Source organism: Chiloscyllium plagiosum, unplaced genomic scaffold, assembly GCF_037043375.1.
Source record: "Chiloscyllium plagiosum isolate Xiang-an unplaced genomic scaffold, Cpla_swu_hap1 HiC_scaffold_36, whole genome shotgun sequence".
Taxonomy (NCBI): domain Eukaryota; kingdom Metazoa; phylum Chordata; class Chondrichthyes; order Orectolobiformes; family Hemiscylliidae; genus Chiloscyllium; species Chiloscyllium plagiosum.
This window is the reverse complement of record NW_028270174.1, coordinates 61,029,988-61,055,719: the sequence shown is the minus strand read 5'-3', so window position 1 is coordinate 61,055,719 and position 25,732 is coordinate 61,029,988.

Below are 25,732 nucleotides of genomic sequence, written 5' to 3'. Positions count from 1 at the left end.
ACTGGAATCTCCTCACTGCCTAAAGTAAAGGGAATTCAGCCAAATCCAACTCTCCCAGGACGTTGGTTAGACCACTTTAAGAGTATTGCTTACAACTCGGTTTTCTGCAGAAAATATTTACACGGATGTTCCAGGACTTGAGGTTTGAGCTTTAGGGAGAGGCTGATTAGGTTGAGGTGTTTGCCCCTGGAGTGTCAGAGGCTGAGGGGTGACATTATAGATGTTTATAAAATCATCAGGGCAATGGATATTCGGAATAGCCACGTTCTGATCCCAGGATGGGGGAGTCCGGACCAAAAGAGCATAGGTTGAAGGCGAGAGGGCGAATGATTTAGAAGGCACCTGAAGGTAAATGTTTCACACAGAGAGTGGTGTGTGTACAGAAAGTTCTGTCAGAGGAAGTGGTCAAGGCGGGTGCAATCACAGGAGGAATATTGGCCAAATGCTGGAAAATGGGACTAAATCAGATTTGATATCTGATCGGAATGAACAGATTGGAGTAACAGGTCTGTTTCCGTTCTGCATGACTGTCTGATTCTATAAGAGGGATGATGAAATTTTTTTAAAGGATCTTTCAAGTGGGAATTTTCTTCACTGAAAATTCTATTGTGCCTCTATGTTCACATGGACTCAAAACTGTGTTAGTTAATTATTTGACAGGGAAGAGAGTCACAGATAATGGGATACAGTCCGGAAAGTGGGGCTGAGACCACAACCTCATCGGCCACAGTCTTAGTGCCTGGTGGAGAAGGGTCAAAGTATCTAATGACCCACTCCTGCTCCTCAGTCCCATGTTCTTGTGTTCCATTCAGCCCCTCAAACCTGCGAGACAGGAACAGTTGGAGGCTACTTACATCTATAATTCAGTAATTTGCACATTCATGAAAATAACACCCACTCACTTTCCAACAACAGAATGTGAGAAGATCAGAAACAGGGACAGGTCATTCACTCCCCAAGCCTGCCTTGCCCTTCACTAAGATCGTGGCTGATCTGCTCTTGTTCTCAAATCCTCTTTAATGCCCAACTCCTTATAGCCCTCACTCTCTGATAGGTCAATATCCATCAACCTCCTCTTCAAACACTTTCAGTCATCTAGCTTCTGGAACACCCATGAGAAGAGAAATCCTAACATTCAATACCACCCGTTTGAAGAAAATACTTGCTGCTCCTATATCATGGCCTCTTGATATGAACAAAAGAGGCTGACACAAGGGTTCAGGTAAAAATGACTAACCCTTGATATCAAGGCGTGAGTTCCCTCCGGGTGCTTTGGTTTCCTCCCACAGTCCAAAGATGTGCAGGTCAGGTGAATTGGCCATGCTAAATTGCCCGTAGTGTTAGGTAAGGGGTAAATGGAGGGGTATGGGTGGGTTACGCTTCGGCGGGTTGGTGTGGACTTGTTGGGCTATTCCACACTATAATGTAATGTAATCTAAATCAAAATCAAAATCAAGGCAGTGGTTGACTCCTGTTGACATCAAGGAGCTTAACAAAACTGGACTTAATGGGAATCAGAGTAAACTCTCCAGTCTTTGGAGTCAAACATGGCACAAAGGAAGATGTTCATCATCTCAGTCCGGGGTCACCTCTGTCGGAGATCCTTAGGGTAGCTTCCTCTTCACAAACAGCTTCATCTGCTTCATCAATGTCTTCCTGCCCCCACCCTCCCCACCATAAGATCAGAAGTGGGGATGGTCACTGAAGATTCCACAATGTTCAGAACATTTTGTCCCCGTCAGCTCCTGAACTGGTCTGTGTCCATGAGCAGCAAGACCATTCAGGCTTGTGCTGTTAAAGTGTCAGTAATAATCATGGAACAGCACTGGCGGGTACTGCACATTGCCACAGTGAAATGAAGAGTTCATTCAGCACCTCACTCTGGTTTCACAGGAATATGAGGAAGTCATTCAGCCCATTGACACTATTGGAGAAGAATAGGGACAACCCATTCAGTGCCTCCAGCCTATTACTCGGGAAGAGAAGAAGTCTAGTGTGATGGACCACAACAGAGCCCCTCGAAAATATTTGAAGGCGGTAACCTAAACTCTAATGTTTTCATATTTTAAAGAAGATGCAAAGTGTCTGTTCCAGATTCAATGTGACTGGTCAAACTACTCGGTGTGATGCAAAAAAAAACATTTATTTAAACACGGAAGATAAAATGAAACCAAAGAAAGAGGAATTTAGAATTAGGTAATTCTTTTGGCCAAGTTAACAGAATAATAGATCTAGGAACTATTACTAATGAACTGTTCCAATATAGGAAAATCCCATAAACACAGCCCCTGGCAAAAAGGAATATTCAGACACAGATTGTCACAAACATTTCTCCAATCCAGGAATTAAAAACAGCAGCAAGAGAAAATTCAGAGAGAGTAGCAGCCAGCAGACATCCACTGAAGCTTCCAACTCTGTGGAGACCGCAATAGTTTCTGATGTTACTGAGAAACCAAAACCCAGAGATCCTAATCTGTGAGAGATGGCCACACCCATTCAGGCTGCATTAATATAAACACAAGGCCTCCCTAGCTGTTTACTCAAGTGATCTAAAGTAACCAACTTGGTAACAATCGTCCAATCTCTCTGTTAAAAGAATCCAGGACAAAATAACACCTTAAAGGTACAGCATCATCACAATTGTCAGCACATCGAGCCGTTAAACAGGAACCAGGACCTGTCCAATTGGACGAGGAAGACGCCAGTCAGTCCGTTGAGTCACTGACACAGCAATAGGATAAGGCCATTCAGCCCCTTGAGTCAATTACACAGGAACAAGAGGAAGCCATTCAGCCCCTTCAGCCACTTATACAGAAACAGGAGGAGACCATTCCCCCTCAACGCACTTACAAAGGGACAGATTGAGATAATTGATGCTGATTCCTGATGAACGGCTTGTTCCTCCTGGCTCCGTTGCTTATGATACACACGTGGGACTTTAACGTGGTTTTCTCGCGCTGAGGAGGGAAGCTATATGTCTTGTGTGAAGTCTCAAAAGAAGGCATCTTCCATCTCCGAGAAGCCAGCCTGGTATTCTCTATGTAGGGTGGAAGCTGGTTGGAATGGCTACCTGTTTCAGATGGAAGGTTTTGTGGCTGAAGTTAGGGATTGTGAACAACCTGACATTCAGTACGGGTTCACACGCCGACTGCACAATAAGGGGGTGGAGAGTTAATTTAGGTATATAGTCTGTTAGGAAAGTTACGTTAGACTGATGAATGGATTCTCAAAGTTCAAATAATGCTGATCGTATTCATGTTGATCTTGTCTAGTGCACGTCCTGTGCAGTGAAACCTGTATGATTTACTCTGTCCAAGTCTATTTCCACCCTATGATCTGTCTAGCCATGCTTACTATGATCTGCCCCCACTGCTCATAAATAAAGTGTTTCCCTGTACTGAGGCACACGTGGCAATAAATCAAATTAATCAATCCTGGGTAAAGTATGGAATTTCTCACCTATCAATGGCTCCTTTGGAAATAAGTGATCGGTGCCACTCCTCGTGTTTCAGCATCACCATTGCTTCATCTCTTATAGCTCTACAGATTAAACACTCAGTTTCTTCACTCTATCCTCGTGTTACCATCATCCGTGTTTGTGGTCATTCCTTACAAAGGTGAACAAATCTGTACAGAGTGCCCCAATGCTCTCTCAACAAGGCTCTAGAACAGCAGGATGATGGCTTTACTTATGTACTCGAATCATCTTACAATGAAGGACAGCAAACCATTGACTGCACCCATTAATTACGCAGGGTTTGATTCGGACCGGTCAGCATAGACTTGTGAGTGGGAGATCATGATTCCCAAATTTGTTAGAGTTCTTTGATGAAGTGACCAGGAAGGTTGATGAGGACAGAGCGGTAGATGTAGTCTCTATGGATTTCAGTAAGGCCTTTCAATAATGTTACTCCTGGCAGGCTGCTCCGGAAGATTCCATCATGTGGAATGCTGGGGGAACTGGCCAACTGGATACACAATTGACTTGATGGTAGGAAGCAGAGGGTTTACTGGAAAGACGCTTGTCATACCGGAGGCTGAGTCCATTGCTGTTTACTATCTATGATTTTGTTGAGAATGTAGAAGGTATGATTAGTAAGTTTGCAGAAGTCACTAAAGTAATTGGAAGCATGATCAGTGAGGAAGTATATCAGAAATTGCAGTAGGGCCTTAATCAGGTGGGGAAGTGGGCCGAGAAATGGCAAATTGAATTTAATATTGTTGTGTGAGGTCTTGCATTTTGGAAACTCAAATCAAGGTCGGAGTTGCATGGTGAATGGGAGGGCTTTAAGTGGTGCAGTAGGCAGAGAGACCTTGGCGTTCAGGTGCACCGTTCTCTGAGCGCGGAGTCACAGGTAAACAGGGCAGTGAAGAAGGCTTTTGGCACATTGGCCTTCATCAGGCAGGATATTAAGTATAGACGTTGGGAATTTATGTTGCAGTTACACAGGACTTTGGTAAGGCTGCACTTGGAGTATTGTGTTCAGTTTTGTCACCTTGTTATAGGAAGGATGTTATTAAATTAGAAAGAGTGCAGAATAAAGTTACAAGGACGTTGCCAGGACCTAACGGTCTGAGTTATAGGGAGAGGTTGGAAAAGCTAGGCCCTTTCCTTTAGAGTGTATGAGACTGAGGGAGTCCTTATAGAGCTGTATAAGATCGCGAGGGGTATGGATAAGGTGAATGCTCTCAGTCTTTTTCCAGGGTGTAGAGAATCGAGGATTAGATGGGATCAGTTTAAGGTTAAAGGGGAAGCAATAAAAGGGAACCTGAAGGGTCACTTCTTTCCACAGAGGCTGGTACGTGGATGAGCTGCCAGCAGATGTGGTTGAGGGGGGTACACTAACAACATTTCAATAGCACTTAAATAAATATGTGGATAGGAAAAGACTAGAAGAATATGGGCCAAAGGCAGGGAAATGGGGTTAGCGTGGATGGATATTTAAAAGGTGGAGTCAAACCCCTCTATTAACTGAAACCAAACACCCAGAAAAGCCCACCTCACTTCGTAATCTGTTAAAATATGAGCGACACAGATATCCTACATTTCACTATTTAAACAAAAATTAACAAGTAAGTTTCTTAACTTTAATAGTGAACACTAAACAACAACTATTCACAAATACAAGGCCCTCTTTCCTTAACTACTTACTATCTGACTCCAACTCTGTAAAAAATATGCTAGTCCAACAACCCACATATTAAGCATTACAATCTCAAGACCACACAGACTCCATCTTCCCCGCTGTGTTCACTCTTCCAGCTGCTGATTTCCCTCGGTCATGTTTTTTTTATTGCAAGAAGCTTTTACATGGACATGTATCTTTGATAGAAAGTGTTTGAGATGGCCAGTTAGCACTCCTGCTATACAGCAGTTACTCTGCTGTTGGGTAGCAGTGGCTCTCCCTATAATTTCATAATGCTGAGTTTATATACTCCACATCACACAATAATTCTCATAATTTGATTGCTTTCCAGGTGTCCAAACAATAATATTCAAATCCCGTTGGCTTCTGGTATCCTGAACGTTATTTAAACTCTTTGGTTGCATTTGAATTGATGCCAAAACAGCAACCAAAACCCAGGTATCCATTTCCCTGCTAATGGTGACATGTGGAACAGGCTGACCTTTAGCTGGCATCTGTGGCTGTACTTTCTATTCAGCAAAACCCGTTCTGTCTTAAAGTGACCGGACATGCTTTCGGCTTCATAACACCTCCTCCTTCAGAAAAAAAAAAACATGAACCAGCAGAATGAAAAGATGGCTTCATTTATTTTCCTCTAATTCTTAATTCCATTATTATGAATTACAAAAATATTAATCTCAGCTATACTATACATATTAATTTTGCACACATATATAACACTGCAATAAGTCAAAACTTATCTAAACTTCTTCCTTTAAATCTGGGATAACACATCTGCTATCACATTTTAAGACCCACAGCATGTCCATTTTGTAAGTTTAAAGTCGGTAAGAAAATAATCAAATTAAATGCTCTCATATTATGGCCTTTAAATATTAATAAAATGCGAGAGGTTTGTCGGTATCCACAATCATCTCTGACAATTTGTTTGTCATATAAACATTAAAATACTGTCAGGCCAGTGCGAAACATAATCATTCTTTTTCAATAATTGAGACGTTGTACTTTTTTATGGTGGATCTTGAGTTTTTTCGACAAGTAGCCAATTGGCCATTGAATTTCATCATCACCTTTCTGGATCAGTACATCTCCGAGCCCTATGTCCCTAGTATCAAATACAATTTTCAAAGATTTTCAGAATATTTAGTGCAGCTAAACCTGGTGCGTGGTGATTCATCCTGCTTTAAAATTCTCAAATGCCTCCTGGCATTGTTCTGTCCACCATAATTCTGTGTTCTTCTTTAATAAATCCATCAGTGGTGCCAATACGCTGCTGAAGTTTGCAACAAACTTCCGATAGAATCCACTCAGTTCCAAAAATCGAAGCACCTCTTTCTTCGAGGATGGTTGTGGAAATTTCTCAAAGCCCTTAGTCTTTGTGTTCCATGGGGTCAACCTTCCATGTCCAATGTAATGTCCCAAGAACGTCACCTCTGCCTTCGTGAATTCTGTTTTCTTTAAGTTTATTACCAGGTTTGCTTCTTGTAATCAACATGCTCTGCCAACTGTACATTTGTGAGCTTTCAATCAATTGCTAAAGATCACTACATCATACAGATAAGCTGCACAATTTGTTCATCTGGCCACAACTCTGTTCCTGAGTCTTAAATGTGGTGGTGCATTATTCATTCACATGGCATGCTCGATAACATTTTTGTCATATTTGGTATCTTTACCAGATAGTTTAATTGATGCAACTTTTTTAAAATTTGATAGGGGCCACTAAACCTGGCTTTGAAGAGATTTCCTACCACTGGTGGCAATGCTAATATGTCACCCCCACGGGAAATCGTCAAAGTTTCAGAGTTTTTACGTGCCACCTGCTTTACTCAATGCTGTGCCCTCTTCAGGTGCTGTTGAGCTAACTGACCTACTCCATTTAATCTCTCCCTCACCTCAGATACATAATCCAAGTGTGAGATCTCCGATTTCGGTCCTGTCAATTTATATTTAATAAATTTCAAAGGACCTCTCACTTCATGTATGAATATTAATTCAAAGGAAGTAAAGTGAGTAGATTTATTTGGGGCATCTTCAATGATAGGCAATTTAATGGGACACCTTTATCCCAATCATTTGGCCAATCCTGACAGTACGCTGTTAACGTGGTCTTCAGTGTCTGATGCTAACTTTTCAATGCTCCCTGGGATTCAGGATGGGACGCCCTTGATTTGAAGTGCTGTATGCCTGAGCTATCCATGACTTCCTTAAACAGCTGAGCTGGAAAATGAGACCCTTGGTCTGACTGAAACTCTCTGGGTAGGCAACAACGAGTAAAGAAAGCTACCAACCCCTCCACCTCCCGTTTTGCCTTAACACTCCGTAATGGAAATGCCTCTGGAAATCTGGTAGACGCATACATTATGGTCCGCAAATATTGGTTTCCACTTTTATTTTGAAAAGGGGAGCTATACAACTAATCATAACCCACGTGAAAGGTTCTTCGAATGCAGGAATTGGCAACAAAGGTGCTGGTTTTATTACCGCCTATGACGTACCTACCCTTTGGCATGTATGACATAAAAAAAAATTAACCATGTCCTTGTGCATTCTAGGCCACTAGAAATGCTTCTGTACCTTAGCCTGAGTCTGTACACCTAGGTGACCGCCTGCAGTTAGTTCGTGTGCTACCCATAACACAGTATGCTACCGGTAACATGATCTACTGCACTTCGGCCCATTTCCCTTCTGAACTAACCTACCGTTTCTCTCCACGTTCAGGTGTTTTCCTTCAACATTACATCAAACAGGGTTAACTGAACATCAACGCCTTTGTCTTTTTCTTTAGTTTTCCTTCCTGCTGTAACTTATGACAGTGGGATCTTGTTAGTACGCAGTGAGGAAAAATTCCTGGGTATATTTCTTTTAACTCCTCAGTTCCCTAGTTTTCATTTGACTTCTCCACCACAAAGGGTGTCTCTCCCACCTGCTAAACCGTTCCTAAGACCAAACTGTATTCCTGGAACTGACAGTCTGTCACTCACTCTCACTGTTACTTCCCCAATCTTGATTTGGCACTCCAACCTGATTTGTCTGTCCCCATCCTTAATATCCGTCCCCATTCCACAAGTTATCACACTCTTGAGTAACACATCAGAAAGAGTGAAAATACTTCCATCTCTTGCTATTAGGGTCTGAGAGAAAGTGAGGGCTGCAGATGCTGGAGATCCGAGTTGAAAACTGTTGGGCTGCAAAAGCACAGCAGGTCAGGCAATATCCGGGACGCAGGAGAGTTGGCGTTCCAGGCACAAGTCCTTCATCAGGAAAGTGGGGGATAACGGAGGGGGAAGGGGGCTTAGAAATAAGTAGGAGGGAGGGGTAGAGCTGGGTGGAAGGTAGCTTGGAAGGTGATTGGTATATGCAGGTGAGGTGTGGTGGTGATAGATCGGAGAGGAAGATGAAGTGGATAAGTGGTGGGATAGCTGGACCCCTCAAACAATACAGCATCAACATCGACTTCACCAATTTCCAAATCTCCCCTCCCCCAACCTCACCCCACATCCAACCGTTCAAATTAGCACCGCCATCTTGAACTGTCTTAATTGTCTATCTTCTTTCCCACCTACCCACTCCACCCTTCCCTCCGACATATCACAATCATTCCCACATATATCTTCCTATAGCCTTTCCAGTGAACCTCCCACCAGACCAGCTCCTACACTCCTATTTATCTTTCAGCCCCGTTGTCCCCCCACCGCATTCCTGACGATGGGTTTATGCCTGATATGTCGATTGTCCTGCTCATCAGATGCTGCCTGATCTTTTGTGCTTTTCGGGCGCTTCACATCTCAACTATTAGAGACAGGGCAGATCTCGCATCTCACAAAATTAGAATTGCTTGTCCTTCCCCTTAACCACTTCCTCCCCCCCCCCCCCCCCCCCACCCCACACCCTCCCGCCCTTTCTGAGTAAAGTTTATCCACAGAGAAAAATTCTTTGCATGGATCAGGTACTAACTCCATACCCAGCCGCTGCCTCAGCTGCAGCTCCTCGGCACCACTTGGGGTCTCCTTTACCAGTTTCACTAATGCCACTGGCTTAGCCCCTTTTACCACATCTTTTCCAAAAAAATGTCTTCCTCCAACGCCCAGCACGGTGTGTCCCAGCTTACTGCAGTGAAAACACCTTTTCCCAGTGCCCTTCTAAAACCATTGGCACTGTAATTTTATGTGTTCCACTCCTTTATAGTGAGACCACCAGAGGCCTTTCACCTCCTTTCAAACCCTTGGGCTTCTTTTTTCACCTGTGCTAACCGATTGTCAGTGTGCTCTACTGTTCACTTTGTAGTGTAGGATCTCACCTTCTCCCAATTGTTATCACTCACAGGATGAAAATCCTCCCACGTTATTAGATAGTCTTTATAAATCAGATAGAGAATGTAGAGTACTACGACCAATGGGGGTATTCTCCATCAGTACTATTTATCACTTACTACATGATGAAGTATCGGGAGATATGGACAATTTGCTTAAAGCATGGGATCAGGATTTGGGACGAGAAATGTCTATAGAAACATGGAAAGATTTGGGAAAACGTCAGAAGAATCACCATCTGCAACAGAACTCAGGACATCCAGCTGAAGATACTTCATAGGGCCCAGAGAACACCGGATCGATTGGCAAAATTTAAGGCAGGAACATCTCCAATATGTCCCAAATGTAAAATAGAGGTGGGCACTCTTGTACATTTCCTATGGACCTGTCATAAGATCCGTAGATACTGGACTAAAGTAGCAAGTACCCTGACAGAAATTTTAGGAACGGAAATTAAAGTGGACCCTGTATCTCTCCTTTTGGGCTTTTCGAACTTACCCTCCCTGGATATGCACGGGAAGAGACTATTTTCTATTCTCTCTTTCTGTGCAACGAAAAATATTTTGGTAAACTGGGTGGCTGAGGGCCCCCCTGGATTTTCAAATTGACACAGATTAATTATGGAATGTATTCCCCTTGACCTCCTGACAAATATGGTGCACCGAAAGACCGAATTATTTTATAAAATATGGCAGCCCTTCTTAAATTACATAAATGCAGATATTTCGGCTATCCGAACAAGGGCTTTAATTTAATTGAGATTACGCACCTGGCTGGTCTGAGGCCCCTTAGGAGAGGAATCCCGCACAAATACAGGTTTTGTTACATTTGATGTTAACACATTCCGAGCATGTATCTCACTACCCAATTTCTATGTTATCTGTTGTTCTTTTTTTGTTTTTATTTCTCGCTCTCTCTTATTTGAATAATGTAAGAGACTTAGATATACACTCTGGTTAGTTGTAGGTTAGATTAGTAGTTAATTGTGTTTTGTTTGTTTTTCTTTCTCGATATTTTTCTTTTGTTAAATTTTGCCTATTGTATATTTAAGATTTTATTGTATATCAATGTTTGTACTTGAGAGTTTTGTTTATTTTTGTAAACTTGTAAAAATGTTAAATTTCTAATAAAAATATCTATAAAAAAAGAAAATCCTCCCAGAAGCTACACTTCATCTCATGCACCAATGCATATTTACCTGCCATTTCTGCCGCGCTTCTCACCCCATGAACATTCTGTACATTCACATGAATTCTTACCATCTCTGGAAGTGAGTCTTTAAACTCCTCTAGCAGAATAATCTCCCTTCAAGCCTTACAGGTCTTATCCATTTTTCAAGCCAGCACCCATCTATCAAAATGACTGTAGTTAACTCTTTCAAATGCAACATAAGTCTGACCTGGTTTCGTCTCTATATTTCTGAACCTCTCTCTATTATTCAATAAACAGAATATATGTACCAATGCATAACCACTCAAAATAGCCAGTTTGACATCTGCATAATCCCTTGACCCTTCATCTGACATCACCAGCTGTGCCCGCCCGCATACACCATCTATTGAGCCATTTTTTTTTCAAATGAAATAAAAACAGATTTTGACATTTTTCTCACTGAAATATGGCAATGTATTAACATAGCTGTATACATCCCGACGTTCTCCCTTAATCTCTATTCTGTTAATTTAACTTTTTTGTATAATTCCCAACTTCGGAATTTTAAATTTTCTCTCTCTTTTTCCTCTCTTTTCCTTTCTCTCTGTTCTCTCTCTGTTTCCATCCATATTTTCACCTTTTAACTCCAGTTGACATATTTGTAATTTAAGTTTTTTCTAACTCTACTGCAGTTGCCTGTTTCTCTGACACACCAAAGTGCTTGACCATCTCCATTACAATTTCAGCTTTCCTTTTGTACCTGGTTAAACCCAATTCCAACCTATTTGCTAATTCTAACAATATTCCTTCTTCTGTCTTTGTAAACCTCCTTGGCACATTTGGGAACCTCTTTAGTAATGTTAAAGAACATTTCTCTCACTTTTAATTTAACCAACCACAAGTTAACAAATTTAAATGAATTTTCCCACCGGTTTTATTTGGAGATCTAGGTCACTCATTGCTACGTGTTGGAATCTGCTGGGACCGTTTGTATCCTAAGTCTGTCCAAATCCCTTACAGCAAGGTTGCAAACTGTTGACATCAATATCAAAACCCTCTGTTAATTAAAACCACACACCCAGAAAAGCTCACCTCACATCATAATCTGTTAAAACGTGGGTAACAGAAAACTCCTAAATTCCACTAATTAATGAAAAATTACAATTTATATGTATGCAAGGTAGCTCGCTGAACATGAAGGTGTGTTTTCAGACATTTCGTCACCATGACTAGGTGACATCATCAGTGAGAGTCTCCACTGAAGCGCTGGTGGTATGTCCCGTCTCTCTATTTATAGGTCTTGGTTTCTTAAGGTGGGTGATGACATTTCCGGGTTTTTTAATTACAAGGGAAGGTGGATAGGATCTAAACTGATGTGTTTATTAATGGACTTCTGGTTAGAATGCCATTCCTCTAATAACGTTCTTGTGTGTCTTAATATATGTGTGTCTTGTTCCAGTTAAAGTGGTGCCCTTCTTTGTCAGTATGTATGGAACATACTGATCGTGGGTCATGTCTTTTGGGGGGCGGTTGGTGTTCATGTATCCTGGTAACACGACAACAGGACCATTTCAATGGCGGAAAAATGATTTTGTATACATTGTTTAATCAATGTGAGTGTGCAGATATTTTTTCATATGTGCACAACACATTCTAAATAAATCACAGGGACACGGTTATCGAAAAATTATGTACATAATGTATAAAATTTATAAAACATTGTTTGATGCTCATCTAAAGTGATATGTTCGCCTTCTGTCAATGTTCCCTCCTTTTCTGGAATTCTCTACTCCAATCTCTTATTCTTTTCAGGATGTGTGTTATAAACTCTTGTTTCTGGTATCCCAACTTCTTTCAGTTAATCCCCTTTCTACCAGGAATTCAATATATTGACCTGCTGGGTTCTTTCCAAAGCTGTTGTCTGTCGTATTACTGGAGATTAAAATTCTGGCATCAGACCCAGCATTTTAACACATTATTCTGTTGTACGTGCACTGTACAAAAGACCACAGCACACAGGAATTGACAAAACATTGAGGGATGTGCATCTACTTCTTTCAATAATCTAGTTTTCTCATTTTTCACATTTCCTCATCTATATCCTCTCTCCCGTTCTCTCTTTGTATCTAGTTAAGACATCTGCCAATTATTCTTTATGTCCCATCTCTCAAAACTCCTTTCGGTTTATATGTATTGCTCTCTTCTTGATGTAATGTGATTATAATTGAGCAATGTAACTACAAAGACATGCGGGAGAAGCTGCCAGAGTTAATTGGAAGGGGAGCCGAGCAGGGAAGACCATGGAGCAGCAAAGGCAAGAATTTCTTTGGATAATTCGGAGGATATCAGAAACATACTCATGGGAGGACAAGGCAGCCATGAGCGATAAGGCATCAAACCAAAAGAGGAAATATAGAATGTGGTGAAGATGATTGGGAATCGAGAGAATTCATTAGCTCTGAAACTACATAAGGCTGGCATCACTGACACTACAGAGCTCTTACTCACGGTCAGGGAGCGAAACAGAGGGAAAGACATCCTCTTTAAACACAGAAGATGGTATTACTCAAGGAAAAAGATTTAGATGAATTAAACAATTGAATTAAAATCAGTTAACTGCTTTTATGGAATGTGTCAGATTGGAAGCATGACCTCAGCAGAATGAGAATATGAAAATGAAAGTATTACCACATCAGAAACCAGAGTAGGTCACTGAGTGCAGGGTTGATAGGTGAATGGGTCTCAGTGAGAATTGGGGGACAGACAGCAGAATTGCATTGCAGATATTGCAACTCAAAACTGCGTATTTACGTAGTGCTGTAGACCACAGCCGCAGGAGAAACAGAACAGCATTCAAGAAAAACTGCAACGTTTTGCCCGGGATAATCTCCTCAGTCTGCCATTACCATCAACACGATCTATTGCTCAGTGACGAGTGTGGGTGAACATGTCAGGGTCAGAACATGCGAACCTAAACCTGATGCTAACTCATTAAAGTTACCGTACTTGACCAACAGATCTGATTGAAGCTCTGCAGTCCTGCCACATTCAGTCATAAATGGTGATGGATGATTAAACAAATGAGGAAAGGGCGCCACAAAAACCCCCATCCTAAATAATCGAACAGAGTAATAGACATCAGACTAAAAGACAAGGATGTAGTATCTGTACCATCCTGAGCCAGGAATGTTGAGTTGATGATCCACCTCACCCTCCTCATGATGCCCACAGAATCACAGATGCCAGCCTTCAACCAATTCGATTCGCTGCGCGTGAGCTGAAGAAACAACTGAACACAGTAGATATGACAAAGGCAATGGGCCCTGACCTCATTCCTGCAATGGGACTGAAGATTTGTGCTGCACAACAAGCCGTGTCCCTGGGGAAGCTGTTTCATTCCAGCTCCAACTCTGACATCTCTGTGGTCATGTGGAAAAGTACTCAGCTATATCCAGTTCCCTAAAACGGGAATAATTACAATCTGTCCAATTACCGCTCCCTCAGTACAATCACGATAGTCAAATTGGTGGGAGTTATTTCTGACAGAGCTATCAATTAGCACAGAAATAATCTGCTCAATGTGGTTTCTGATCCGTCCCCATGTGGAGATGGTGCTGTTGTGGAAATGTCACTGGATTACTAATCCAGACCAGGCTAATGCTCAGGCAGCTTGTGGTAGTTAAATATAATTAATAAAATATTAAGATGCAAAATCTGGTGTCAGTAATAGTACCCTTGAAGCCAATGTCGATTGTAAACACCAATTTCCTTCCCTGATGTACTTTCAGGAAGTGAGTCTCCCGTGCTTTCCTGTTGTGGCCTAAAATTGACTCTAGACACACAGACATGTGATAAACTCTTTAATGGTCTCTGAATCGTCCAAGCAAGACAGTCAATTGTATCAAGTTGTTCCGAGCTCTTAAAGGATAAAACCAGACAAAACAGCCGGCACCAACGTCGGTATAGGAAAAGGGAACGGGAAACACAATCCTGTCGCCCCTGCAGAGACCTCCTTCCAAACATCTGAGAGTTTGTGACAACTTTCCCACAGACTACACAGAAACACCGGTAAAGGAGGAGGTCGTACAACACATTAAGCCTCCCCATTCTAGTTCATATTCAAACATCTCCTCAATGCACTTATCCCACACAATGAATATATCCGTTAGTGTGATTAACCTTGGAAAGCTATAAATAGGAAGTACAATACCCCCTTTGGTCCATCGAGTTTGCTACCCAATTCAGTATAATGAAGGCTGGCCTTTTATTTCCACACCGTACTGTTGCTATGCCCTCATCCCTTTAGTGCCTCTAAATCCTTATTTATATTCAGTGCCTTGGCTTCCAGGTGTGAGCGAATTCCCCCGATCACCAGTGGCCAGTACCTAATACTGTGGGCCCTTGTTTTAGACGTCCAAGCCTGGGGAATTATCATCCCTGCTTCCAATCTGTCACACCCTGACGGAGTTTTATACATCTCACTGAGATCTCTACTCATTTTCCTAAAGCCCATGGAATATAGGCCCAGTCGCCCCAAACTCTGCTCCCACAACAAGCCTGTCATCCCAGAGATCAGTCTGGTCATCCTTCGCTGCTCTCCCTCAATATCAGGTTTGTCCTTTATTAGGTAAGGAGACCAAAACTGCATACAATACTGCACAATGTTCGAGACTGGTCCTCTCCAAGGGCCTGTACAGCTGCAGTAAGACACCCTTACTCCTGGACTCAAATCCTCCCGAAATGAAGGTCAATGCACCATTTAACTTCCTAACTGCTTTTTGTTCCAGCAATATTGCTTTCAGTGACTGGTGTACAGGGAGATCCAGATCCTTTTCAATATTACAGCTCCCCCCTTGGAGGGTCTATGCACACTTGTCAGCGTGATATTGCCATTCCCAGTATTGACCTCTGGGTTGAGTACTCACTGCGCTTCAGAGACCTCGGAAAGTTGCTCAGAAGGAAACAACAAAACGAGCATACACCGCTTTGTAGATCAACATGGTTCAAACAATCCCTTTTCAAACATAGGTATCCAAACTCTTGTTCCCACCAAAGGGCATACCATCACCCTATACCCACCTTGCTCTCCATCTGCTACGTATTTGCCCATTCACTGCACTTGTCCTAGTCACCTTGGAGCTTTTTTACAATCTCCTCACCCACTCACAACCCAACATCCTTTAGTGCAGTCAGCAGGTTATGATATATTGTATTTGATTCCAGCAACCAAATATTTAATGGGTATTCTGAACAGCTGGGGCCTGACCACCGATCCCTGCGATACCTCAGCAACCTTCCTCTTTTAAATGTTTTTTTCCAATTTCTTTATTTCGTGAATCTGGGTGTCTCTGGCTGGGCCAGCATTTGTGCCTGTCACTAGTTTCCTTTGAGAAGGTGGTGGTGGGCTTGTTGTACCGCTGTAGTCTACCTGTGCAGTTGACCCACAGTGCTATTAGGGAGGGAATCCCAGGATTCTGACCCAGCGACTGTGAAGGAACGTTGATATATTTCCAAGGCAGGATGGTGAATGGCTTGGAGGGGAACTTGAAGATGGTGAGGTTCCCACACATCTGCTGCCCTAGTCCTTCTGAATAGACGTGGTTGTGGTTGGGTGTCTGAGGATCTTTGGTGAATCATTTCAGTGCAACATGTAGATAGTAAAACACTGCTACTGCTGAGCGTTGATTGTGGAGCATTGTTGATGAAACGAAACTCAAACCGAATGCTTTGTCCAGGATGGTATCAAGCTTCTTGAGTGTTGTTGCAGATGCAATCATCCAGGAAAATGGGGAGTACCCTATCACACTTCTGTCTTATGCATTGTAGATAATGGAAGTCAGAATATGAGTTACTCGTCGCAGTATTCCTTGCTTCTGACCTGCTCTTGTAGTTACTGTGTTTATGTGGCGAGTCCAGTGAGTTTCTGAGCAATGATTACCCCCCAGAATTTTGATACTGGGGAATTCAGTAGTGGTACCACCATTGAATGCCAAGGGGCAAAGGTTAGATTCTATTTTAGTGGTGATGATCACGGTCTGGCATTTGTGTGGTGTGAATATTACTTGCCACATGTCAGCCTGGATGCTGTCCAGATCTTGTCGCATTTGGATATGGCCTGATTCAGTATCTGAGGAGCCACAAATGTTGCTGAACATTGTGTAATCATTTGCGAACCTCCCCAAATCTGACATTATAATAGAGGAAAAGTCATTGATGAAGCAATCCTGAAGACGCTTGGGCCGAGGCCACTGCCTGAGGGACTCCTACAGACTTGTCCTGGAGCTGAGTTAACGGACCTTCATCAACCATGACCTTCTTCCTACGTGTCAGGTATGATTATAACCAAGGGGGCGGGGGAGGGGGGAGAGGGGTTTGATCCTGATGCCCATTCAATCCAGTTTTGCTAAGGCCCTTTGATATCACACTTGGTCGAAGGAGTCTTGTTTTAAAGGGCTGTCACTCTCACGCCACCTCTGGAATTAAGCTCTTTTGTCCATGTTTGAACCAAGGAAATGAGCTCAGGAGCTGAATGACCCTGCTGGAGTCCAAACTGACGTCATTGACCAGGTTATCGCTGAGCAGGTGCTGCTTGAAAGCACTGACACCTTTCATATCTTTACTAATGATCGAGAGTAGATCGATGGGGTGGTAATTGGCCGGATTGGATTTGTTCTACATTTTATGTATAGGAGATACTTGGGTATTTTTCCACATACTCGGGTAAATGTCATTGTTGTAACGATAGTGGAACAGCTTGGCAAGGGCAGTGACACGTTCTGTTGCACAAGTTTGCAGTACTATTGCCAGAATGTTGTAAGGGAATGTCACCTTTGGAGTATCTAATGTCTCCAACTGCATCTGGATATCACGTGGAGTGAATCAAATTGTTTGATGACTGGTAACTGAATTAGTGAAGACCACTGGAGGAGGCTGAGATGGATCATCCACTCAGCATTTCTGAATGAAGATTGTTGAAATGTGTCAGCATTATCTTTTACACTGAAGTGCTGGGCTCTTCCACCATTAAGGATGGGGATATTTGTGGAACTCTTCCTCCAGTGAATTGTTTAATTGTCCGCAGCGTTTTTCGATTAGAAGTGGAAAGACTCCAGAGCTTAAATCTGAACTGTTGCTTGTAGGATCACTTAGCTCTGTCCATCACTTACTGTTTCTGCTGTTTAGCACAAATGTAGTCCTGTTTGGTAGTTTCACCAGGCTGACATCTTAATGTCAAGTGTGCCCAGCGCTGCTCCTGCCCTCCTGCACTCACCAATGAACCAAGGTTGGTCCTCTGGATTGATGGTAATTGTTGAGAGGGGTATGTGCCAGGCCATGTGATTGTGCAGGAGTACAATTCTGCTGCTATTTCTGACCCACAATACCTTATGGAAACCCAGACTTGAACTGCTAGATCTGTTCGAAGTCTGTCTTAATTAGCATGTGGATAGTGCCACTCAAAATGATGGAGCTTATTCTCAATGTAAAGGTGTGACTTGTCTCCACAATTACTATGCGGTAGTCACTCTTTCCAATATTGTCATGGGCAGATACTTCTGCAATTGGCAGAATAGTAAGGCTGTGGTCAAGTATATATTTTCCTCTAGTTGGTTCCTACACCACAGACCCAGTCGAGCTGTTACATCATTTAGGATCCGACCAGCTCGATCAGTAATGCTGCTGCAGAGAAACCCTTGATGGTGGACATTGAAATCCCCCACCGAGAATACATTTTGCGTACTTACCACCATAAGTGTTTCCTTCAAGTGTTGATCAGCATGGAGGAGTACTGATTCATCAGCTGAGAGAGGCATGGTAATCAGCAGGGGGTTTCCTTTCCCATGTGTAAACTAACGCCATGAGACTACATGGTTAACAGAGTCACTATTGAGGACTCAAAGAGCAATTCCCTTCCAACTGTATCCCACTGTGCCGCCACTTCTGCTGTGTCTGTCCTGCTGGTGAGACAAGAGATATCCGGGAAAGGTGATGGGGAGTCTGGGGCATAGTCATACTCACAGAATCATACCTTACAGATAATGCCAGGCTGTTGCTTGCCGAGTCTGTTTATTTCTATTCACTGTTTCCTGCCCGCTGTCCCATTATAGAAACATGGACATATATTAGCCTCAATCCATTAAGATTTGATTTTGCAAACTAGGTTTGTCGACTTTCCAAAGTTTTTCTGAAAATCCTAATGTATTACCTCCATTGCTTCTCTTTCATTTGTCTCCCAGTCTCTTTCTCAATCATAATTCTCATTTCATAAACCTATGTTAATGTTGTCTATGCCCATTATTTTCACTCCCAATAATTTCTCCTAAACCATTTACTTACTATGTTCTATGTTTCGTGTACTATGTCATTTTCCCACACCAGACTTGGTTTTCCTAGTATTGTTAGAAAGTTCTGTGAAGACAGAACTGAAGTAATGGCTTCATAGTTCTGCCATTTCCCTGTTTCCCATTGCCCATTCTCTGATTTCAGATTGTAAGGAAGCTGCACTTATTTTCTCATACTTCTCACATTGACATGATTTAACAAGCTATTACAGTTCACTCTTATAACCCTTGTGAATATACTCTTCAGAAACCGATCAATTTCTGCCTTCAGATGCTCAATAATTGACCTTCCCCACCATACACTCACAGGAGTATAGACTCTGTGCCAAAAGAAATACAGCACGATCTATATTAGTCCCACTTTCCAACACCAGGCCCAGAGCCGGAATGCTATGACATTTCCAAGTGCTCGTGCAAGGACTTTTTAACGTTTGTGGGGTTACCCATGCTAACCCCCCGCCTAGCAGGTGCATTCCAGACCCCAACACCCTCTGTGTGAAAAACAAATCCTCTGTGTACCTCAAACCCTTCCATTTAAAAATATGCTCCCTTGTTCTTATCCCTCTGACTAAAAGGAACAGCAGCTGTCTATCCACCCTGTCCATGTCCCTCATTATCTTATCCTTCTGAATCACATCCCCCTCAGCCTTCTCTGCTCCAAAGTAAGCAACCCGAGCTTATCCAGCCTCTCTCCATAGCTGATATGCTCCGTCCCAGGGAACATCCTGGTGAATCTCCTATGCAGACCGTCCAGTGCAATCACATCCTTCCTGTAATGTGGCTCCCAGAACTCCACACACTTTTCCATCTTGGACTAACCAAAGCCCTGTATAGCTCTTATAATCTACCCACTGTTTAATAAACGCTGCACCCAAAGTCCAATTCTTAATTAGTCCATTACCCTGTCCAGTCACATTCAGGGATGTGTGGAGGAGCACACTCTGAGCTTCCTAGTGTGCTGCCATTCACTGAGTACTCCCCTGTCTGGTTCCTTCTTCCAAAGTGCATCACCTCATATTTATCAGGTTTACATTCCATCTGCCTTTGATCCACCCTTCTGACCATTCATTCTGTATCTTCCTGCAACATAAGGCCTTCCTCCTCACTGCCAACAACCCGGCCAATCATTGTATCAAACGCAAACTTACTTATCACAACTCCCACTTCCTCTACTCACCCCCTGCAGATTCACATCTACACCATTTATGAATAAACACAAACAATAAGGGACACAGAACTGATTCCTGTGGTACACCAGGGGACACTTGTCTCAAGTCACACAAACAACCTTCTCCCACCACCTTCTATCTCCTGACACTAAGACAACTTTCGTTATAACTTGTCAAGTTATCCTTGATACTGTGAGATTGTACTTTATTTTTCAATTTCCCATGTGGAATTTTGTCAAAGGCATTGCTGCAAGACTGAATAAGTGATCTCCTCAAATTCAATCAAATTCATTAGATGTGACTTCCCTCTGATAAATTCATGATGATTATCCCTGATCAAACCTTGCCACTCTGATTGGAGTTCAATTTTCTCCTTTGCTATTTTCTCCAGTAGTTTCCCTAACAGCGATCGAACACTCGCTCCTCTATAATTCCCTGGTCTATCTCTACCACCCTTACTGTAAAGTGGAATCATATTAGCTGTTCTCCAGTCATCTGGCACCTCCCCTATGGTCAGATTCTAATTAAAATTTTCAGTCAGAGTCTTTCCTCCTTTGACACCGACAACAGCCTGTGATACAACTCATCTAGACCGGGGATTGGTCCAAATTTACACCAGACAAAGCCTCAAACCCCTGCTCGTATTTTACATCAATCTGTTCAAGAGCTTTCCAGTTCATCTTCTCGAATTCTGTACCTGCATCCTCCTTCTCGCATGGATGTCTCATGTAACAATCCATCAATGTTCACCAGCTTCACACACAGATTGTCTCCTTTGGTTTCTAATGGACAGTAACTGTTGACTGATAATTATGTTCGACTTGTACGTGTAGAATATCGTGGGATTCTCGCTAAGTTCGCCTGTTTGAATTTCTCCATGTCCCTCTGTTATTCAGTCCCCTCTTTGTTTCTAAGTTTCACCATATGAAACTCAAGATCACAGGCTGAGTTTCCCCATCAGACAATCTTGCCAATTTATGGATTAATCTGGATGATATCTTTTGCAGTTCCTGTGTAGTCAGTATATTCTATCTTAGATTGGGACTCCAAACGGTACACAATACTTTAAGGCTAGTCTCAACAACACTCTATGCAACTGGTGCACGACATCTTCTACATTGCAATTGCATTCACATGAATGTAAACCTAATTTATACCGTCCCATTTGCATATATTCTTCCCAATACCTTGGGCTTTAATTTTACTTATGAGTTTACGTGTCAGTACTTAAAAAAAATGCTTCTGAATCTCCAACTATACGTTATCCATTGGTTCTTCATTGCCTATGTCGACAAGAATCATGTTCAAACCATTACAAAAAGTATTTGCCACTTATGGCTTTCATTTCATCGATGCATTATCATACTTGCGAGGTTTGCCATTTCTTTCTCTATATCTAGCAGCACGTTCTTTGTATTAGAGTTGAACAGACACCCAACCACGGACGACAAGTTAACCGGTCTGTAGTTCACCGCTCTCTATCCTCATCCTTTCTTAAACTGTCGATAATATTTATAACATTCACCTTATTCAGATTGGCTAAATGCCTTTCAGTAATGTGTAGGAAAATAACATGAAAATCCGAAATGCAATCAATATGTCCATTGCTGCTTCATCGCAAATTCTTGTATGAAGTACATCTGGTCTGTCAGATTTATCAATAGTCAATCTCGCTATCTTTTCAATGACGACCTCATCATGAATGACCTCAGACTTTACTTACACAAGTCCCATAGTCTCTTGGTATTTCTGGAAGAATTTCTGGATATTCTTCCTTAAAGATGGACACAAAAATTACTGTTTCTTTTCCCTGTGATTTCTCTGTTCTGTACAATTAATGATCCTGTCTGCACACTCACTGTCCCACATTTGACCTTGTTTTTGTTTTTGTTTCGTACATTGACAGAAGCTTTTTAGCAGGCTTTATGCTTTTCTTTTATTTGCATGCTTTACGTTTTTGATTTTCTTCTCAGTTTCTTGATCATCCTTCACTGGGCCTTACATTTCTCTGAATCCACTGGCTTACTACAACACTTGGCATTTTTCTAAGCTGCCTCCTTTGATCTAATAAGTAGATGAAGGTGGGGCTGATGGAATGGAAGGTGGATACAAAGGAACGTTCAAAAGGGCGGTGCTGAGTTGGAGGTTTGGACTGGAATAAGGTGGGGTTTGGGGAAGTGGGGAAACTGGCGAAATCTACATTGACCCCTCTGGTTGTAGGATCCCAAGGCAGAAGTTTCCCAGCTTGGCGAACAGAACCACAACAACGAGCACCCGAGCTACAAATCTTCTCACAAACTATGAGGCTTTCTTCCTCCATGCTTCTGGTGGTTAGGGAGTGGAGATGGAGCAGGCCAGAACCCTCATGTCCTTGGCAGAGTGGGATGGGGAGTTAAAGTGCTCAGCTACAAAACTGTGGAGTTGGTCAATGTGGTTGCCCCAGGGATATTCTCTGAAATGATCCACAAGTTGGCGTCCTGTCTCTCCAAATTAGAGAAGACCACATTGGGTGTAATGGGTGCAGTAGATGAGGCGTTCTCTCTCCGTTCATCACCTTCCACTTTCAGCCCCACCTTCATCTACCTATCACATTCCCAGCTAGCTCCCCCCTACCACACTCCCTTCTCATTTTTCTCTCCGCCCCCTTGGCCCACAAGCCTCATTCCTGACGAAGGGATTATGCCCAAAACATCTATACTCCTGCTCCTGCTCCTTGTGGGCGGCACGGTGGCACAGTGGTTAGCACTGCTGCCTCACAGCGCCTGAGATCTTGTTTCAATTCCCGCCTCAGGCGACTGACTGTGTGGAGTTTGCACGTTCTCCCCGTGTCTGCGTGGGTTTCCTCCGGGTGCTCCGGTTTCCTCCCACAGTCCAAAGATGTGCAGGTTAGGTGAATTGGCCGTGCTAAATTGTCTGTAGTGTAAGGTAAGGGGTAAATGTAGGGGTATGGGTGGGTTGCGCTTCGGCGGGTCGGTGTAGACTTGTTGGGCCGAAGGGCCTGTTTCCACACTGTATTCTAATCTAATCTAATCTAATTCTAGTATGCTGCCAGTCTATGCTTTTCCAGCACCATACTCTTTGACTCTGATCTCCAGCATCTGTAGTCTCCACTTTCTCCTCACACTTTCAGGGCTTGCATGATTCAGATTTATAACGGATACTTCAAATAAAACAAAAACTTTCGTGTACTCAAACATCATAAAAGAAAACAAACGTATTGTGGTCACTGTTCCCAAAAGGTCTTTTACAGCAAAGTTTTCAATGAGCTCTTCTGATCATCCAACACCAATTCCTAAATAACCTGATCTCGAGCTTGGTGCTCGACATAATGTTAATACAAGCCATCTAACACATGCTCATGAAATCCATTTTTCCCAGCATTAGCGTTCAGTTGGGTTAACACAGTTTAGATATAATTTAAACAGTACATTATTACTGCAGTAGCCACAGACGTGTATATCTCATTTTCCTGTTTTATAACATATCCAGCATTTGTATTGCAACTTTCACTTTGATATATAATTCCCATCAATGTTTGCTTCTTCTTGCTGTTTCTGAGCACCACCTTATCAAATTCTGTAGAATCTGAGCGATGTGGGCACTGGGTAAATTAATGTTTGAGATCATCTCGCCAAATCATTTATGCGCTTCTTCAGATCTTCTGTTATGCTGTGGAGTAGAGAAGGACAATTATCTTTCAACAATGCTGTGTATTTCCCCTGAGAATACTCTAACCTAGGTGGGATCCATACAGCAGGCTGATGAAGTGTTGCTGCTGCTGTACAGGGGCTTAGTGAGATCACATCTGGAGTAGTGTGTACAAATTTAATCTCCTCACTGAGGAAAGGATATTGTTACATTGGAAGCAGCTCAGAGATAGTTCCCTCAGCTGTTTCCTGTAATGAAGGTATTAACCCAAAAGGAAAGGATGACCAGGTTGAGTTTAGAAGAATGAAAAATGATCATATTTTTACATCGAACACCGGAAGGAGTCAGCAATAGAAGTCAAATAAACAATAAATGGAGGAATCCATTCCACTTCTCCAGCTTGTTACACAGGAACAGCAGAAGGATATTCACGCCTTCGACTCTTTTACACCAGAACAGGACAAGGGTATTCAGCACTGCAGCCTGATGTAAGGTTACAGGAGGAGGCCAATCAGCCCCTCGAGTCAAAACACTGGACTCAGAATAGGCCATGCTGCACCAGTATCCTGTTACACAGCAAGAGGATCAGTCCATTCAGCCTCCTCAATCTGTAACACAGGAACTGGAAGAGGCCACACTGTGACTGGAGATTTGTTATACTGGGATAACAGGAGGTCATTCAGCCCCTCTGATCCTTTGTAGGGGAATTGGATAAGGATACAAAGTATCTGAGGCAGTTTTTAATAAGAAAGTTGGAGGTAATTCGGATACATGTCTGTTGTGTGAGAACAGGAGAAAACCAATCACTCCCTCAGTCCCTTCTCAGGGATGCATGAGGAGACTGGTTCAGTATCTCCAGCCTGTTATGGAAGAATATGAGAAGACCCATCATCCCCTCAAAATGTTACACAGCAACAGGAAGATTCCATAATCTCCCAACCCTCTAACACATCAACTGGAGGAGGACATTCTGGCCATAGAGATGAGATTATCGGAAAACTAGAAAGACGTCAGCCGATCGAGTTTGTAGGATGATGAATCCATTCAGCCACACATGGCTCTTACACAGCAATTGGAGCAGATCTCTTAAAAACATATGCCCGCTAAACAGGATTTCAAAGAAAACGTAACGTTTTTCGAAAGGGAAGAACTTGTAATAACTGTATACATTAGGGAGTAAACGTAACTAAAAAACTACTGTAATTTAAGGCATATTATTGGAATCCGTTGTTGAGGACATTTGCAAAGTTAAACCACAATCAATCAGAGTCAATATGGTTTTACGAAGGATAAACCGAGTATGAATTGTTTGCTTGAATTACTTAAGGATGTGACAAACAAGGTGGATAGTAGGATTCCTGGAGATGAAATGTCTCGTCTTCCTGAGAGCATCGGATATGTCGTTTCTCCAAAGCGTAAGTGGTAAGCTCAGGCAACATCGGTTTAGGAGTAATTTATTGACTTGGATGGAGGATTGGTTGACCAACAAAATTCAGTCAACCATTTTCTTTTGGCAAATGCAACTTGTGGGGTGCCATAGATTTCAGTACTCATGCCTCAACTACTTGCGTTCGATATTATTACTCGGTTCACGGGATAGATAATACTATTTTCAGAGGACACTGACAGTGGTGGGAAATTACTTCGGAATGAAGATGGAAGAGATATAAAAATAAATATGGATAGGTTGGTTGAATAGGCCAAAACTTGGCAATGAAAATTAAAGTGGATAAATATGGGGTTATTCAAGTAGGCCAGCGTAATAGAAAGACAAATTATTATCTAACTGGAGAGAAACTTCAAAGTGCTTAGGAGCAGAGGGATATGGGTGTCCGCTTGCATATCAGCGAAATGCGGGTACTGCAAGTAATGAGAAATGCAAGCATAATTTCAGTGTTTATTTTGAAAATGACAGAGTAGAAAGGTAGGGTGTGTTTGGTGTAGCTATGCAAGGCATTCACGAC